The sequence below is a fragment of the Macrobrachium rosenbergii genome, chromosome 2, assembly GCF_040412425.1.
Source record: "Macrobrachium rosenbergii isolate ZJJX-2024 chromosome 2, ASM4041242v1, whole genome shotgun sequence".
Lineage (NCBI taxonomy): Eukaryota > Metazoa > Arthropoda > Malacostraca > Decapoda > Palaemonidae > Macrobrachium > Macrobrachium rosenbergii.
Genome location: NC_089742.1, coordinates 54530264 through 54549270, shown reverse-complemented (window position 1 = coordinate 54549270; position 19007 = coordinate 54530264). Strand labels below are relative to the sequence as shown.

General features: G+C 37.8%; 1 protein-coding gene across 2 annotated transcripts in view; it reads right to left on the bottom strand.

Moving 5' to 3' along the window:
- Positions 1-19007, bottom strand: part of Gat (GABA transporter) — a 219463-nt gene that overhangs the window by 28292 nt on the left and 172164 nt on the right. The gene's annotated exons all lie outside the window — the stretch shown is intronic.

The following is a 19007-nucleotide window of genomic DNA, read 5'->3' as shown; positions in this document are numbered from 1 at the left end:
CTGCAATTTGGTATGTTTGATGATTGGAGGGTGGATGATCAACATACCAATTTGCAGCCCTCTAGCCTCAGTAGTTTTTAAGATCTGAGGACGGACAGAAAAAGTGCGGACGGACAGACAAATAGGCATCTCAATAGTTTCCTTTACAGAAAACCAAAAACTGGATCATGACTAAGAGAGAGCAAAAAATAATAAAAAAAAAGTTATTCTTAAGATCTTTTGGGCTATGAGTATGTTATAAATAAAATAAAATCATTCATTGATTTTCGTCTCGAATAATGATAAGTGTGAATGGTTAAAGAATTTTTATTTTGTAATGTAATACGCACGTTTTCAAAACCATTCCACTAGTAGCGCAGTGAAATAGCTTCACTTTATAACTGTAATTGTACACGATAATGGTTTTAGATACGCAAATCTGAACTCTGAAAAATATTACAAAAGCATTACAATAACTGCAATACAGCGTCGAAAAAGCATTTTAAAAGATGCAGAGAAAGAAGAAGAAGAAGAAGAAGAAGAAGAAGAAGAAGAAGAAGAAGAAGAAGAAGAAGAAGAGATATACTCTGAAATATATCTTCTTCCGTACATCGTACTTCCAGTAGGGTTAAATTTTAGCGAAGTTCGTTGAGCCACTAATACATGAAGAAAAATGTAAAACACCAATATTTTGAGATAAAACTCGAAAGATTATGTCAAGAGTAATATAAAAACCATTGTTTAACCTTTATTTTTTTTAGGGGGGCGGTGTTTATGCTTCTCTTTTTCTCTTTACACTGTCTTACGTCTCTTTCCTTCTCCCTCCCCTACCTGGGCGTCTTTCCCCCATCGCCTTCCCCTACCTGGGCGTCTTTCCCCCATCGCCTTCCCCTACCTCGGCGTCTTTCCCCCATCGCTTTCCCCTACCTCGGCGTCTTCCCCCCTCTCTCCTTCCCCTACCTGGGCGTCTTCCCCCTCTCGTTCCCTTACCTGGGCGTCTTCCCCCTCTCGTTCCCCTACCTAAGCACCTTCCCCTTCTCCTACCTGGGCGTCTTCCCCCCTCTCCTTCCCATACCTAGGCGCCTTCCCCTTCTCGTTCCCCTACCTGTGCGTCTTCCCCTTCCCCTTCTCCTACCTAGGAGTCTTCCCCTTTCTCGTTCCCCTACCTGGGGCCGTCTTCCCCTCCTCCTCCTACTCCTCGTCCATTTTCTTGTTCCCCGCCTCAGCCTTTCTGTTCCAAACCGTAACTCTTTTTGAGCATTTTTATGGTAAGCTGTCATGCTCAGATGTGCATTTTAAACACCTCAATGAAGAAAGAGAAGTATTTTTAAACCAGCCTCTGTCACTCTCCGGAGTAGGTCTCTATCGGCCTTCCCTTTCTCTCTCTCTCTCTTCTCTCTCTCTCTCTCTCTCTCTCCTCTCGTTTGCAACGCTGCTTACTGTTCTATTTCGGGGAAATGAGTCTCATTGTGTTTGTTTTGTTTTCCTTTCTCTTCCTACGTTGTCGTCGAGGATAGAAGTTGAAGAAGAATTGGATCTATTTTGCTAGGTACTGTAATACAGCTTTCTTTGATCAGTTTGAAGGGTTACGTGGTCTTAATTTAACTTCTCATATTGTCACAGGGAGTAAGAGGCCGCGCTGGCATAAGGCCAGCTGAATCAACAACACCAACAATGCCACACGATGGGATGCCGTGTGTTCTCGAGAGAACAGCAGAGTCCCCCATCAGCTCCTCGGGTGAGAGGAAAACTGGATCCGGTAGTGCTGCTTAGATCAATGTTTTGTAATTAGCGGGGAAACTTTTTCGCTTGAGGGTTCAAATAGAAGGGAAGGAGAGGCGGCAGACACACCGGAGAGGAAGAGAAGAAAAGATGTGAAGGGAGAAGATCAGAGGGGGAGGAGAGGTGAACCTTCGGGGGTGAAAAGGCCTCCCGCCTCGGAATGGAAGAAGTGTATGCAGGCCTGGGATGCCTCAGGTGATTCCAACATGTTATGAATTTGGAGGAGGAGGAGGAGGAGGAGGAGGAGGAGGGAGAAGAGGGGAGGCTCCTTCTCCACACAGGCGCCTCCAAATGGTTTCGGTTTAAGGGACATTCTTGTGGAAATATGCATAAACAGGTGAATGAACTCTGTGCTTCAGTGCCTGCGAGGAGGAGACCTGTCGCGCCCCGGCTCAAAACCGACGTCCGGTTCGCTTACTTTTTATTTTTTCCTTTTTTTCAGCGGGAATGCATATTCATGTGCCTTCACTGTCTCCCTTCCCCAGTGGTCCCCTGGACAAAGTATTTCGAAATGAAAGCTGGTCTGCAAAAATTCTTCCTTTATTTACTTGTTTTTCTTTCAAGTTTTTTTTTTTTAGATTTACTGCATCATTCCCCCTTTTTTTACGCTTCTGTGTTTTGTTTCTGTTTACTTCGCGTATATTTTTGTTTCTCCGCCCTTTCTTCCTTCTAATCGATCACTCCCTTTCGCGTTATTTACCTGTAGGTCTTTTTTTTCCCTCCCTCTTTAACATTTTCTCTCTCTCTCTCAAGTTGAAAGGTGAGGTGGTCTTGGCTTTTCCTTGGTGCGTCTGTCTTTTTTTTTTTCCCCTCTCTCTCTTTTTGGGGGTACTACGGGGACCTGTGTTAGAGGAAATACGCATTGCTATCTCCCCTCCTGCTCAGGTTCCCTTTAAAGGGGGTTACCGCTCCGTTCCCTCCTCGATTCCTCTGCTATGACCCCCTCCCCCCATACCCCACCCACCCCCAACCCAAGGTAGGGTTAAGGTTGCTCCTCTCTCGAGCTTCTGTTGGATACGAGAGATGACAATGTTTTGGTGCCTAAGAGACTGTGCGACAGTAGTCGTTCTGTACTTTTTATGCAGCTAACTGTTAGACAATTACATCGTGACAACCTCTCTCAAGGGGATTTTAGACGCTTCATTTCTTAATAGTTTGCTACACTGCTTGTTAGTTTTCTGTAAACGCAAACTATTGTGCTGGCTTTGTCTGTCCGTCCGCACTTTTTCTGTCCGCCCTCAGATCTTAAAAACTGCTGAGGCTAGAGGGCTGCAAATCGGTATGTTGATCATCTACCCTCCAATCATCAAACATACCAATTTGCAGCCCTCTAGCCTTAATAGTTTTTATTTTATTTAAGGTTAAAGTTAGCCATAATCGTGCTTGTGGCAACGATATGGGATATGCCACCACCGGGTCGTGGTGAAAGTTTCATGGGCCGCGGTTCATACAGCATTATACCGAGACCACCGAAAGATAGATCTGTTTTCGGTGGCCTTGATTATAGGCTGTAGCGGCTGTACAGAAAAATAGAAAGCGCCGAAGAAACTCCAGCGCATTTTTCACTTGTTTAGAGAGTAATCGAACCAATGGCAATATTTTGATGCTTTTATTTTTTTTAAATGGAAAATGAGCAGCACCTTGTCGGGAAGGTTGGGTAATATGGAATTCATTTGACGAGACAAGAATCCTTCCTAAATGTATCTAATCTTTAAATGACTTTTTCGATTTCAGACAACAAAAAGTTCCTTAAAAAGCGATTTTTGTGCATTAATTTAACAAGAAATACATATAATTTTTGCCTAATTTTTTTTATTTTTGTCAGTATTTTCTTGCTATTGGCTAAAACATAACTGAGACTTTGAAAAGTGTTCACATCGGGCCTGCCTCGGAGGAGAGGAAAATGTTTTTCATTAACCAAGATCTTGTCCTTTAAGAAACGAGCTCTTGGTTCATAAGTTCTCTGGAACACAGAAGGAAGCAACAATTTCAAGGAACAATTTTCTCTGTCAAGAGAATCGTGTTAAGCTGCAAATACTCGAGAACTATAATCTTCAATGAATTTTTGTGGGATATTCTATGTAGTTTCATTCACCGACGTCATTTCCTTTCGCTTTCTTCGCTCTGATTTAAGCGGGACGAAACTGCATTTATTTTATCAACCAAAACATGCACGAATATTTATAATTGTTTCACGTCATGAATCCCCCGTAAGGGGTTAGTGCCGTCAATGCACCTCATGCGGTGCACTGTAGGCATTACTTAAGGTTCTTTGAAGCGCGCCTTCGGCCCCTTGATGCAACCCCATTCGTTCCTTTTACTGTAGCTCCTTTCATATTCTCTTTCTTCTACCTTACTTTCCACCCTCTCCTTCTCAGCGCTGAATGACCTCATAGGTCCCAGTGCTTGTCCTTAGGCCTAAATTCTGTATTCAATTCAATTCAACTTCATGAATATTTTTTTATCTATTTCTATTGTACTTAATTTCATGGATTTTAATCACTGGCATCTGAACGGTTGAATGTGAAATATAAACTACTGTGGCGGTTTGTTAAGTAAACAGTTAATCATTGGGTTGGTTCAGGTTGCTGTCACCGACTGCATGGCGGATTTTCATCCGTACAGACGGTCCTGGAAACTTCCTGTGTATTTGAAATAATACGAGATTTCCGACAAAGACGCACATGCACACCCATTATATATACACACACACACACACACACACACATATATATATATATATATATAATATATATATATATATATGTATATCTTAAATATATAATATATATATATATATATATATATATATATATATATATATATATATATATATATATATATATATGTATATATATACATATATATATATATATATATATATATATATATATATATATATATATATATATATATATATATATACTGAGATTTTAAGTATATACACTATATATATATATATACTTAAATATATATACATATACATATATATATAATATATCATATATACAATACATATATTATTCATATATATATATATATAATGTACATTTGCAATTGCTAATGCCTATTTTTTTTTTTAAATTACTGCAGAAAAAATGCGTACGCGTTTGCCCATTCGCAAAGTTGTATGGGAATTTTAATAATATTTCCACTAACAAAGTACCGAACATTTAACTGTTAGCGTTTAAGGTGTTTGCTCAAAATTTACTGTCGTTTTAACTGCGTACACTTCCCTTAACGCCATGTGTTTGAGGAAGGAGGGAGAAACGCTGTTTGAAATGTGTGGAATCTCTGCTGTGTGAAATATCTTTTGCCGTTTAATCTGGCGGAAGACGAAAATCTTATTGAGGAAATCTACTCGCTTGGAAAATCTCTCTCTCTCTCTCTCCTTCTCTTTCTCTCTCTCCAACACGACTGTGTGCAGGTTCATCCAGGTATCTGTCACCCTGTCTTGGGTTCATGTTTACTTCGTATTATCTATGTTTCTGCTTATCTGTACGCAAAACTGTTTGCCTTTTGAGATTATCTATTTATTTAGCTGTCTGTATATATACATGCATACTTATATACATACATGCTGTTTTCCATCCTCTCTTTCTCTCTCTCTCTCTCTCTCTCTCTCTCTCTCTCTCTATATATATATATATATATATATATATATATATATATATATATATATATATACATATACATATATATATATATATGCACGCACAGAAGGCTCATCGACAGTGTGTCGAATCACCTTATGCACACACACGCACACATATACACTATGCCATCCACCTCTATCTTATACACACTCGCTCCTCCTGGATGCGAAGACTCATCTTCTCCAGCGCCTCTTCCATTCCTTCTATCTCTGTATCACTTTCTTGGTGTTCACCTCCACCTTCCTCCTAAAGCTTATGAATTATTACCTAACTAATTAATTAAACTATTGTATTCTATTCTTTCCACATGAATGAACTGCAATCATTAGCTCGAAAGAAAGTAGGACCATGTGTTAACAACGCTTGATGGTAGAAGAGTAATGTTGACAAGGGAAATGTGTTGTCAGAGAAATTACGGCATCAAAGAGACTACGGTAGCAATGACGTGATTGCGGAAGTAAAATGACTTCAATATTGACTTGTAGTGGTGTGACTGCACGGATGGGAGGACTGGAGGAGCAGGCCCCTCCGAGTTGTAAGGGAAAGCGTGACTGTGAGGTGGTACAAGTAGGCGAGATTAATGTTATAACGGTTGACTGGATGGTGACTCCCGGTTAAGTTGGGGTAGAAACAAGGATTTGGAGCCTTTGCCTTTATTAAATCTGTTTAGTGTTTCTCATTTGGGAGTAAATTCTTTCCTTCACACATGGAGAGAGAGAGAGAGAGAGAGAGAGAGAGAGAGAGAGAGAGAGAGAGAGAGTTTCTGAAGTTTGTTTTCTTAATTCATTAAGAAATGTAACCGGTTCACTTTGATTTTGTTATTGTAATCCTTGCTCTCACAAATTTTATAATCAAGAAACGCATTTATTTATCATAACCATGAAGGAATATTTTTCATTTGTTTGGGGTTGGTTAGCATCAAAACACTGACTCCTATTAGTTTCGCTTTTGGAAAACATATTGAAAGTATTGTTCATCTTAGCCTATTACTTGCAAGAACTTAATCTCCATATAAAATAGCCTGAAGAGCTTGCCCTTGATTTTGGGTAACCACCTGTTCAAAGGTTGCTGCTGACATTTCGACTCTCTCTCTCTCTCTCTCTCTCTCTCTCTCTCTCTCTCTCTCTCTCTCTCTCTCTCTCTCGGCAGATTTATATAAATATACACATACATATATGTATTTATATATGTGTATAACTGAATCACGAAAATATGGAGCGTGATGAATATACTGTATAAATAAAGGTAAAATCCACTTAGTAAAGGACGACAGACAGTCGAAAGGCCTCGCACCACTCCAGTGTTTCCCTTTCCTTCGTGGATTTTACCTTTATTTATATATATACATATACATACTGTATATTACACACACACACACGCCATTGCCTCCCAAAAGTTAACGATCCTCCGTTGACAAGTCTACATTCCCCTGCCCCTACGGAGGAAATACAAATGGGCCGCTGGTTTCATTGTCCCTTTCTCATAAGTAAGAGAGAAGCTCGGGCTTAGTCTAGGCACTCGGATCGAGGTAGTTATTTGGTTGTAAGATCGAGATGCGTAGGTATTCTGCTAGGACTTGGGCATTTGAAACAACTGTATCACGAAAAGTTCACGTGCCTAATGACTACTCTTTTTCCAGTGGCAGCCGGAAAATTTTTAGTCAGGTCGAATTCAAAAATATTACTTGGCAATTAGCACAAAACTCCACGGCTTTATTTGAGTCTCCTGTAAATATAGACATTGAAAAAAAATTCAGTTTACAGTAAAATAACTGCTAACGAATGTTGCTACCAGCAAGATTCCAGTTAAGTCATTTTTAATTACGGAGAATAAAGAAAGAAGATGAAAAATAGAAGACGAGAGGCATGGGGAAAATGAAGCAACTATTGTTTATAAGAACTCCAGAGAAACATGGGCACAAAAATGAAAAATCATTTTGCTTACAACGTGATGCTACAGCATATCCACGAACCTATGACTAGTTCATTTAGCCTTTGTGAAATGTGAAGTTGAGGATGCCTGCCTTGGAATGAGAGTAAACGTTAGCATACGTATTACCAGGCTCTTGTAATAAATTATTTGCAATAGACCTAGCCACCTCATAGTTTCGCATTGTTTATTTTGGACGATACATTGCCCTCTTTACTTTGCTGGTGATGTTTACAGTACTGTACAGCAGAGACCCTCTCCTTCTAAGAAGTGGATTGATTCCAAATACAACAAACTAACTCATCAATAACCACTCTCCCATTTGGTACTAACTGATGTTACTGAGAATACGATTACTGGCGAGGCTTACTGTTAGTACACTGTATGTTCCAAGAAGAGTTTAAGAAAATAATTGATTTGGTTTACCTTTTGACTCTCATTACTTAAGATTACTAACATTTACAATTTAACGTTAACTGACTGAATAGACATTTATAATATTTTGTGTCACAGTCTTCTAGTTGTCGTTTTGTGGAAGTCTATGAAATACGCGAGCACATATGCCATCGACAGTAGTAGAAGTATTATTATGACAGCTTTTTCGAAGAGGACGTTCCGCCGAGTTCCTCTGTGTTACCGTCCGCTTTTATGCGAGCTGTTCGTGGATGCTTGTCAAGTAACAAGAATACGTAATACTTGTATGTGGTTGCTTAGCGCCAAGTTAACTTTGTCACCAGAAAATACCCACATTGAAAAGAAAACAACCAACGCTCATGAATGAAGGAGGTTTTTAAAACATTAATTCTAACTGGAACAATACAATATTTCACATTATGTTTAAAAAATATATCTGTTATATTAAAAGGGCAAAAAGAGGGAATTGTCACACAAGCCAAATCGTTTGCTACTTTGTAACTCTAAAACTTCGCACGAATATATCAAGGTTGAGGATTTTTCTAGTCTTATACAGTTGCCGTGGATGCAAATAATACGATGGAGGGGAGATAATTTCCCAAACTCTTAATGATTGCTCAAAAACTCACTTTAAAATGCTTCTTCTAGGATTGGTCTACTTCCGAAGCACTAGGCAAGTTAACACTTCTCTGCCCGCCGAGTTATGAGACTTATTACCCCTTTTTTTACGCACTAGAATGTAGTTCTAGTATATGACGTCATAAGTTTTACTCCTTTTACCCTCTAGTATGCAGTTCTAGTGTATGACGCCACAAGTTCGCGACGAATCAGCTTTGTATTTTGATTGTTTTTCATCAGTTGCTCAACAAATTCCTCGCCAGCTGTCAACGTCACAGGTAAAAAGCGGAGGAATACAAGTTTCTTAGTTCGAGATGAAAATTATGGTTCTTCTTTTGCCGTGTTAGGTCGTGTTACTACGGTCATCTGATAACCAACATAACACTTCCTGAGAATCCCGACCTTGCAAGCTAGTTACGATTGTGTTGTGCAGTATAGCAAGTCTTACGAAGGGAAAGTTAGACCAAGAAAAAATATTAAGGGAATTACTGACGTCAGACCAGTTTGGATGTGTACGGGCTCAGAACACTACCAGCGTACTGGAAAGGTAAGTGATTGCAAATGTGATATAGTCCAAGGCCCTAGTTTTTTTGTCCATTTTTTTTTGTGATTTTGACATTTCCTAGGAAAACGGTGTTGTGTTTGCATTTTTAGGTTGTGGAACTATGACCTTAGAGGTTAGTTAAAATGTGCAATTTGTTTTTTTTATAGTGTTAGGTATGTTTTCGTAGAATTTGTCTTATACAATTTCTGTGGTATATGTTGGTTTACCAATTACAAGCCCCCCAGGCCTAGGCCGTAAAAATAATAAAGAACCATTTGGAAACCATTGGCTAATCGTAATGTCAGGGTAGGTTTTAGGAAGACACAAAAGGACACGTAAACAAGGGATACGAGAAATCTTATTTTTTAAAATGAATTATGGCTCCATATGACAAGTTCGGAGTCCAGGGGTGAAGTATCTCCTGCTAGGTAGGCTAGGTCAGGGAAAGTCATGTTATAGCCTATGTGTAAGGGCCCGTGGCCATAGGTTAGGTTAGATTAGGCAAGGATGCATAGCCTACCAGTACCGCTCTCTGTAATTTGCAGCCTTCTAGAGCACGCTTTTGTTTTGTTAGAGGTTGCGGGGTGGGCCAAGTTGGTCTAGGCTGACCAGGTAAGGACCCAGTGCACTGGGCTAAGAAGCCTAGGATGGAGCCTTGTAGCAGAACTTATATCTTCATGCTTTATAATTCATTTTGTGATTGATGCCGTTGATATGCATGGGCTATGTATTATTTTGTCTGATTATATTTTGACTTACGTTTTCTTTCAGCATTTGATTTCGGCTCAACCAAAATTTTGTAATCGACATTTTGTGATTTGTACATTGCATTGTTTTGGTTTTCCTTCCAACACTTGATATAGGCCTAAGCAAAGTCTTGTAACTCATATTCCAACAAAAACATTATTTTACGGGAGTTTCACTGAAACGTTATTTACTGTTAGTATATTGCATTCAAGGTTGGAACATGGTGGACAATATATGTGGCTAAACAGATTTAGCGTATGTTCGTCAGTTGCGACGTGGAATATTGTGCCGTTCATGGAAGACTGGAAAAGGATATCCTGTACTTATACAACTGATAGCACGTTGCATAATTGCAGTTTAGGTATAATAAGTAAGATATGACGGTTATGCTGTTTTGTGAAGATAATATGGGAAGCAATTTTGGTGAAAAAAATTGAATTCCCTCGCAGTGTGATGCTTATAGTACCATGTGCGAGTAGTTGTTCTCAAGGGATGGATACTTGTTGTGCTCTACTAATATGTAAATCGGTATCGCAAGATATGTAATGTCAGTGTAGCAACATGCATATTTTTGTGTTTAATCGGCGGCAAGACACCCACAGTAAACCCTAAAATTGCCGCGTTCGTGTGACAACAGTCAGGAAGTATAGCTATAACAGAGGATAGTTATAACAACATCACATTTATTTAACTTTCGTAGACAAAATAGGCTAATAGGATTACATAGTTATTCGCGTTAACACTAAGATAACGAACATACGCAACTGAAGCACGATGCATTGTTGCCGGAAGAGGTGGTGGGTTGTGTTCGAGGACGTTTTTTGAAATACACCTTAACTGTAATTTAGGCCACGGAACGTATAAGTAAACTTTTTCCCGTGACAGTATATCAAAGGAGCGCTAGTTTCAAAACCACAGATTTAACCCTGCAATGAATGGGCAATAAATAATTTTATGACTCGACTCACTCATTGGTTGATAAGTATAGGCTAGGCTAATGTGTTCAGGTGACATGTGATGTCGACAAATTTCCAACTAATGTCACCGTCAAGATATTGAAATATTGTCATATCAGTATTGAAGACCATGATTTACAATTGCAGAACGATAAATTTATTTCTTTAGCGACTGAAACATGGTTCCTTGTAAACTGTTGTTAAATGTGGTCAGAATTCTAACAAATATTGCTATCATGTAGGCCTTTGTAATTACTGTTTTCGTTAAAATAGTAGTTTTTTTTATGTCCATGAGTTAGTACTTTCAAATTTCAGACATTTTGTCAGTATTGTAGTGACTTAGGCTTCATAACTAGCGTACACGATGATAAATTTAGAATTTAAGCATGAAAAGATAAAACTTACTTATTCCTTAGCAGATTTTAGCTGCTATAGTAGTTGACTATAGGCCTACATATGTCATAGCCTTTCATGTGTCGACCTCATTTATAACCTCATAGGACGTGGACAAGGAATTCTTGGTTATATTGTAAAACACTTATCAAAGCTGGTGGATATTTGTAATAGACCAAAAAAAGTTTTTGTCAAGAAATGAATGCGGATTAGTTTTTTGGCTCGCTAGGCTTAGTATGCTTTTTATTGCACATGCACCAAACAAACAAAGTAGCGGTTAACTGATTTTGTATTTATTTGAAACAATTTAAAATATAGCTCCAGCATCTAATTTTGTAAGAGTTGTTGCAAAAATTTAATCAGAGACATTTCTTTCGTATCAATTCTAGTTTGTTTTCACGCCTTTGTTTATCATAGTTCATTGGTTTGAATGAATTAGCCCTTTCATACCTGTATGTATGATAAACTTTTCGATTTTTTTAACCTCTCGCCTGAGAGAGAGAGAGAGAGAGAGAGAGAGAGAGAGAGAGAGAGAGAGAGAGAGAGAGAGAGAGAGATTAATTGATTGATTGATTTATGTTTACTAAAACTGGCGTCGAACGTCTAGGTTATTGACGCCGTTGAGGGAGAGAGAGAGAGAGTGTGTGTGTGTGTCCTTTTGGGTGGCCTTAAAGCAACAAGTAGTAAAGTGTGAAGCGGCTTCAGACTTGACACTAAATCGAGGAAATCTGATGTGAGGGCAGACAGCCAACTTTTAGGGTTTATGGAGCAGAAAACGCACCCTTCAGATAGAATGGGTGAGCCAGGAACGCACTCTGGGAAAAGAAAATGAGATAAGGAAAGGCACCATAGTTGAAATGGGGGCAGAATAGTAGGAAAAAAGGATGGGCCACTAAGAAGAAAAATAAAAGAAACAGCTAAGTTTTAGTTTGGAGACCTTGGTAGGAATGTAACCAGAGTGGGGTGGATACATGATTTTATTATTGCATAAGACAGGCAACAAGCTCAATTTAGGAGAGTGGATTTTCTTATTCCGCGTGTCAGCTGGCTAAATATTGTTACAGAGGAGCCGTCGGGATAATATTTGTGTGATATTTTGTTTTTCATGTTGTGGGAATATTTCGGCGAAACAAGCAAAAAAAAGCTGTTTCCTTCCGTACAACTGCATGCCCTTTTTATTATTATTATTATTATTATTATTATTATTATTATTATTATTATTATTATTATTATTATTATTATATTAAAAAGGAGCCTATACAGATGAAGTTGTAAAGGCATGTCTCTCACAAGTAACAAGTTCATTATGCCCACGCTGGTTTTGTACACTTTAAAAAAATTTAAAGTGTTTCTGGAAAATAAGTGGCGTTTTATGTATTTATAGCCTGTGTAACTTTCCATCCTTGAAGATGCATCGTGATGTGAAACGTCGGCGTAATAAACTTGTTACTTATGAGAAACGTGATTTTATCTCTTCTTCTTGAGATGTTTGTCGGGTCTTTTTCCCTGCGATTTGTCTGTTATATATATATATATATATATATATATTATATATATATATATATATATATATATAGATACATATATATAATATATATGTATGTATAATATATATAATGTAATTTATTTTGAATAATTTCTATATTCATTCCGTAGTTTTGATAAAAATCGGGTGATTTTGCTGCATAATTGAAATTGTTTAAACCTGTTGCTTGTTTGTGTTGTGTTAAATTTAACGCGCCCGGGACATCAGCCATGTTTGATGACCGGCGAGCCAAGAAAGTTGTAAAAAATATATCCAACAGTCTGCGGGAGTTTTACAGAGTCAAAAAGAATGTTATATACGAAAGTGATTCACAGTGTTTTATTACGTTCAGATTTAATTCTTTTGTGTTTAGTAAAAATACAGGATTCATAACCTGACGTTGGTACTGGAAATGAGTGATTTTGACCATTTTACAATATTCATGGGGCTGCACACTCTTGATTATAATGTTTTCAGTTGGATTTTATAGGAAAAGCACCTTATTTTCTTGGGAAATATTATACCACGAAAGAAATTTGGTCTGAAGTTGATAAAATTATTTTATTTCTTACGCGAGGAAAATTGCTTTCGGTAGAAGACGAAAATGAAACTCCAGAGCAAATAATCCGAGGAATAGGTATTATGGAATCCCGTATGGAAAATATTGTAAGCTGGTATGTAGAATACACGGCAGTCTGTGTATCGAGACGAAAACGTAACCAAATTCATTCGTTCATCTTCCCATAAAATCGTAGCCAATTAAGTTTTATGGTTGGGTTTGATCATAACGTTTTGCTCTGTTATCCTGAGGTCTATTTCTCCAGGTGTCTGCAATATCACTTTTCCGGTCCTTGACACATACTGTTTCCGGGTAGGGCTTTGTGGGCTGCGTAAACAAATGATTTGTGGTTAACTTAAGCGTATTGACTATATTGCCCAGTTTTCATTGGCTCCGTTCGTTACGTTGGAAGCGTCGCATAGTCCTGAGTTAGAACTCTTCGCGGAACTCTGTGGAATGCATATTAGTCTTCGCTCGTTCTGTCCTTTACGCCAGATTTTGTTTGTTTTATTATGTGTCCGTCATTTTACTGAGCACGGGCTTCATGGGGTTGTTTATTATTGTTCTTTGTTTTCCAGTATTTTTTTTTATCAGGAACTACTGAGTAATTTTAGCTAAATTACCATTTTTTTACTTTTGCAAATATTGCCTATGCGGTAACGTCGCCGGACAAGTAGTATTTGCATTAGTGTTACATAGAATGAAGGTAAATTTTAGCTGCATGTACAAATCTATAATCTACTCCTAAGGTGAGACTTGAAAGGTCTTTTGCAGTTACCCGTTTCCATAGGTCCGCAGTGTAAAAATTACAGACAATATGACTACAATTCTTGCAGGATTCTGCCATAAGCATTATCAAACAGGCCACGCCTCTCTCTCTCTCTCTCTCTCTCTCTCTCTCTCTCTCTCTCTCTCTCTCTCTCTCTTTCCATAAGAGAGGCTTTTGGGGAAATGATAACCGATATCCGAAAATAGTGATCTTGAATGTTCTTCGGAATTTAGCGTTCTTGAATATGGCTCGGAAAAATGCTGCTGGTATCAGAGGAATATCCATGGCACTTCCCATGAGAGAGAGAGAGAGAGAGAGAGAGAGAGAGAGAGAGAGAGAGAGAGAGAGAGAGAGAGAGATTACTGCGTTATAGCGTTATGAGACGTTCTCTAAGTTTTAAATGTGATTAATATACTCCGGGATTAACAGCGAAAATATGAAAAAGTAGATTAAAATAATGTGCAAGTCATGGTAATTAATTGTGATGAGCTGTGGCAACCCCTGGAAAGTACAGAAAGAGATAAGCAACCTTTAAATAACACTGAGATAAGATCTAAGAAATAAAAAGACAGGAAATCCATAGAGGAAGAATGAGAGAAGGCTATGGCGGACATTCAACACCTCCCACGGGATATATTCATTAAGTGGCAACCTGAGCTCTTTCTGACCTGTCATTCATGTTTGAGTTGCCACATCGGTTTTCATATTGCGAACGGAAACGTGTACTAGACGCGTTCTCCTCGACCTTTTCTTGTTTTATATTACCTAACCCATGAAAAAACTATAATTTTGAAGCTGTCGGTTCCGTTGTGCCCAATTCTGCTAGATTTGCGTAGATCACAGATTCTGCATGAGCGAAATGTTATCTCTAGGAAGGTTGCTCATTTGATTTTGTTGGCATGTGCAATATGCAGACCTGTAGCTTAATGCATGTTTATCTATATACACTGTCGTCCTCCCCCCCCCATGCCTGTATGGAGGGACTTCAAGGCCACCTAAGACATCGTTGTGTCTTGGATACATTTAAATGTATGTATTTATCCTATATATGTATGTATAATATATATATATATATATATATATATATATATATATATATATATATATATATATATTATATATATATATATATATATATATATATATATATATATATATATATATAATAAAAGAATACTAAACAATTTTAATTTTTCTATCTGGGATCAAAAACTACTTTGAAGGTTTCGCCATGATTGAACATTCGAGTACTTCCTGTGAAGATTTCGGTGAATTTTGCCTTTGAAAATTAAGTATATCTTAGTTTAAATTAAGTATATCTTAGTTTAATCAGACCACTGAGCTGATTAACAGCCCTCCTAGGGCTGGCCCGAAGGATTAGACCTATTTTACGTGGCTAAGAACCGATTGGTTACCTAGCAAAGGGACCTACAGCTTATTGTGGAATCCGAACCACATTATAGCGTGAAATGAATTTCTATCACCAGAAATAAATTCCTCTAATTCTTCATTGGCCGGCTGGAGAATCGAACTCGGGCCTAGCAGAGTGCTAGCCGAGACCTCTACCGACTCGTCCAACGAGGAACTATTTTGCCCTTGGAGTACTTTGAGAAAACTCCCGCATTTGGCCTCTGTCGTCTCTGTAAATAGCTTTTAGAATTCTTATCACACCGACCCATTTCGATATTGGTCACCTGCTCATTATTGTTCATTAGTTATGTTCGCCTGGGATTAGTGCTGACCACTCAAATGCAAATAAATCTACCCTTCACCAGTTCTATTTTTCACCTTGTAGCCCCTTGTGGGAAGCCCATTTTAAGTCTTGTAATCATGTTTGATGGTGATAATGCAGTTTTTAATATCGCTGAATGAGGGTGACTCAACTTTTGTTTTTTACATGACTCAACTTTTGCATTTTTGCATTTAAATATGTTGTCGTCAGGGGTATTAGATGCAGATAAGAAAATTAGTGTCATATACTATATATATATATATATATTTATATATACTTGCAAGACTGATTTTCTTCTTATCTGCATCTAATACCCCTGACAACAACACATTTAAGATTTTGGAAACCGAAGTGTACAGTTCCATCAGCCCTCAGGCCCGCGTGAAAATGGTAACCTGTTTTCCAACGGTCACGCTGGGTGTGCGTGCTCAGGTACTGTGTGGAAGTCGCGAATTCATCGGTTTAATCAGTCCATCCTGCTATCCACTTCCGAACTGTGATGTTCTCTCGTCTTCCTCTGTATTTCCATAGGCAGGGTCGTCTTGAGAAATTGGTACTGCAGTTTTGGGATTTATATAGTGCGGGAAGCAATATTTGGAAGCATAAAGAAATTCGAAGCGGGAGGTCTCTATTCATTTTTTTTTTCTACTTTTGCCCACTATCAACCGTTTTCCCTTCGATTGGATGACGATTGGGTGACATACAAGGGAATGAACATTTATTTGCATACATTTCTTCTACAAACACTGAACGCAAGCTATAAGTTTATCTCATTTTTCCTTCAGCAACAGTAAGATCTGAAGCCTGTCGACAGATTTATTCTTGTTTAAATTAGACTTCAACTTAAGAGCTTTAATGGGCCCCTTTCACAAGTCCACGACGCTGTAATCACTGCAAGAGTTCGTAAAAGAAAATTTCTAGTGAGAATAACCCCTTCAATTTTATTCTTATTTAACTGATGTCAGGACAGTTACTCTTGAAAGACTGTTATGGAAAATCCAGCAATTTCACGCCTAGCAACTTATTTCTTTTTATTACTCCCTTCCCCCGTTCCCCTCCCCCTTAATTTATTTTTCAAAAAATTGTTAATAGAAGATCACATGAAGTTTTAATGCATATTGGGTCAGAAACCAAGCTTCTAAACAGGTAGCGTAGTTTGTCAGTGGTAACGGTGAAATGGTACTAAATGTAGCCGTATACTGGGATATAGATGCATTCGCCACGTATAATCTTGTTGAACCGAGAAGAATAATCGGTAATCTAATAGAAAATCGGGCTCCGTATTTTTGTTGGAAAAGCGAAGAGTGTTTGGATGACAACAGCTATACTTGGCGTCGCAGAAAACTGGAGTCGGACAAAGAAGCAACAATAGCTTCATTAAAGAAGTACGAGATCGGTTGTCATCCTATTACCGGCCAGCCCTGCCCTGCTGGGGGTCCCAGATAATCCTCCTGTCCTCGGCCGGGGCATTCTTGTACAATTGCCTTCGCCCCCGTGTCGATTTTTCATTAGTTCTGGTCGAGGACGCTTCCTTCTGGTTTTAATTATCGCCTTTTGTGCAATAATCTCGCTTTGTTCTTCAGGCATTCACGTGATGAGCGGTTGTGTTTACTCACGCTTTTAACCAAATATGGCGTCTCTTGGGATCGTTTGGAGTTTGGTCTTGTCTTGTAATATAAGTGCGAGTGTGCATGTAGAACCCGGATGTGCTAATTCATTTTCAGATTGCTTATGCAGATCTTCACGCATAAAACGACAGCAAAGTATAATCGTTGTATCGTGTGTGTATTCTTGTCATTAAGACTATTGCGATACAGAAATAGAGGAATAAAAATTGCACTTGTTTGCTTAATCGATCTGTTTGTTACCTTAATTTTGGTACGCTAAGTAACTGATCCCCGGAATTAGTGCATAGAAGTGTGTGTTGTTAACAGTGTATGTGTGTGTGTGTGTGTTTCCAGTTCTTATTGAATGTTTTAAAAGAAAAGGCCATTATTCTACTGACAGACCGAGATGAAAGAACATGAAAAATCTCTTCAGTGTCACAAGACGAAGAAATGAAGGCGCAGATATTAATTCGAACTGCTATGAAACGGCGCCATTTCAGCAAATTAATTTTCCGGAAAAAGTGCTGGGAGTTGATTTTGCCTCTTTTGTGGGAGGTTTCTTCGCGTGTCATTCATTCCTCGAGTTCATTAAACGAATCGAATCAAAATTTTATGCTAGGTGGATGAAAAGGAGCGAGTTTATTGTTTTAACATCAAATCCACACCGGTCGGCTGTCTTCAGATCAGAGTAAAAACCACGGCGTCGTCATTCATTTGGTGCAAAAGAAAAATCAATGATTCCAGTGACAGTTCTGCACGTTTAAAGTTCCATATGTATGTATATATATATATATATATATATATATATATATATATATATATATATATATATATATATATTATGTATATATGTATATATATATATAATTATATATAATTTGTATATATGTATATATATACGTATAGTTTATATAATATATATACTGTATATATGTATATATACATATATATATATATGTAATATATATACATATATAATATGGGTTTCAGTGACTTATGTTTGCTCAGTCAGTCAGTCGGTCTAATATTATCACTGACTGTAGCGTCAGTCTTCACAGTTCATGCTCCCTTCCTGGTCTAAGTGGTTTTCATTCTTTCCAAGCCAACGAGGGGTTCCCACTTGATACCCGTGGTAGACGGAACGCATCAACTTCCTTTAAATCTTTTGCCGATGATGACCTAACTAGTGAATTTTTTTTTTCTGATAGTCAGTTAACTGTACTGCGTCCTCATTAGAGTAAGGGCATGGGGCCAACAACCTCATTCAGAAAACTGTTTGTGAACTGAAGGGCTAAACCCTTTTATAGTCATATCTCTCTCTCTCTCTCTCTTAACAGTATATATATATATATTATATATATATATATATATATATTTATTTATTTATTTTATATTTATATATTATATAAATATATATATATATATATATATATATATATATATATATATATATATATTTTATATATGTATATACATACATACTCTTTCGAAAATTTTCATGTGAGAATGATAGATTTTACTTTTTTGTGTGGGAAGGAGTTGATGTGGATCTTCCTCATGATTTTGTTCCAGGGAAGAAGGAACTAATGCCATTTTTTCATATTACTGACAAATGACGTTTATATTCTTGGCAGAATACAGACAAGACGTTCAGTGAAAGTGCATCAATGTTGATTTCTCCCACATCAGAAGTGTGATGCTCTTTTGTTAATTCGATAAACGTTTCGACCTGCACAGAAGATAATCAATAAAATAAAATGAGCTGAGTCAGCAGGCAGAGAGATTGTGAAGTAAAAG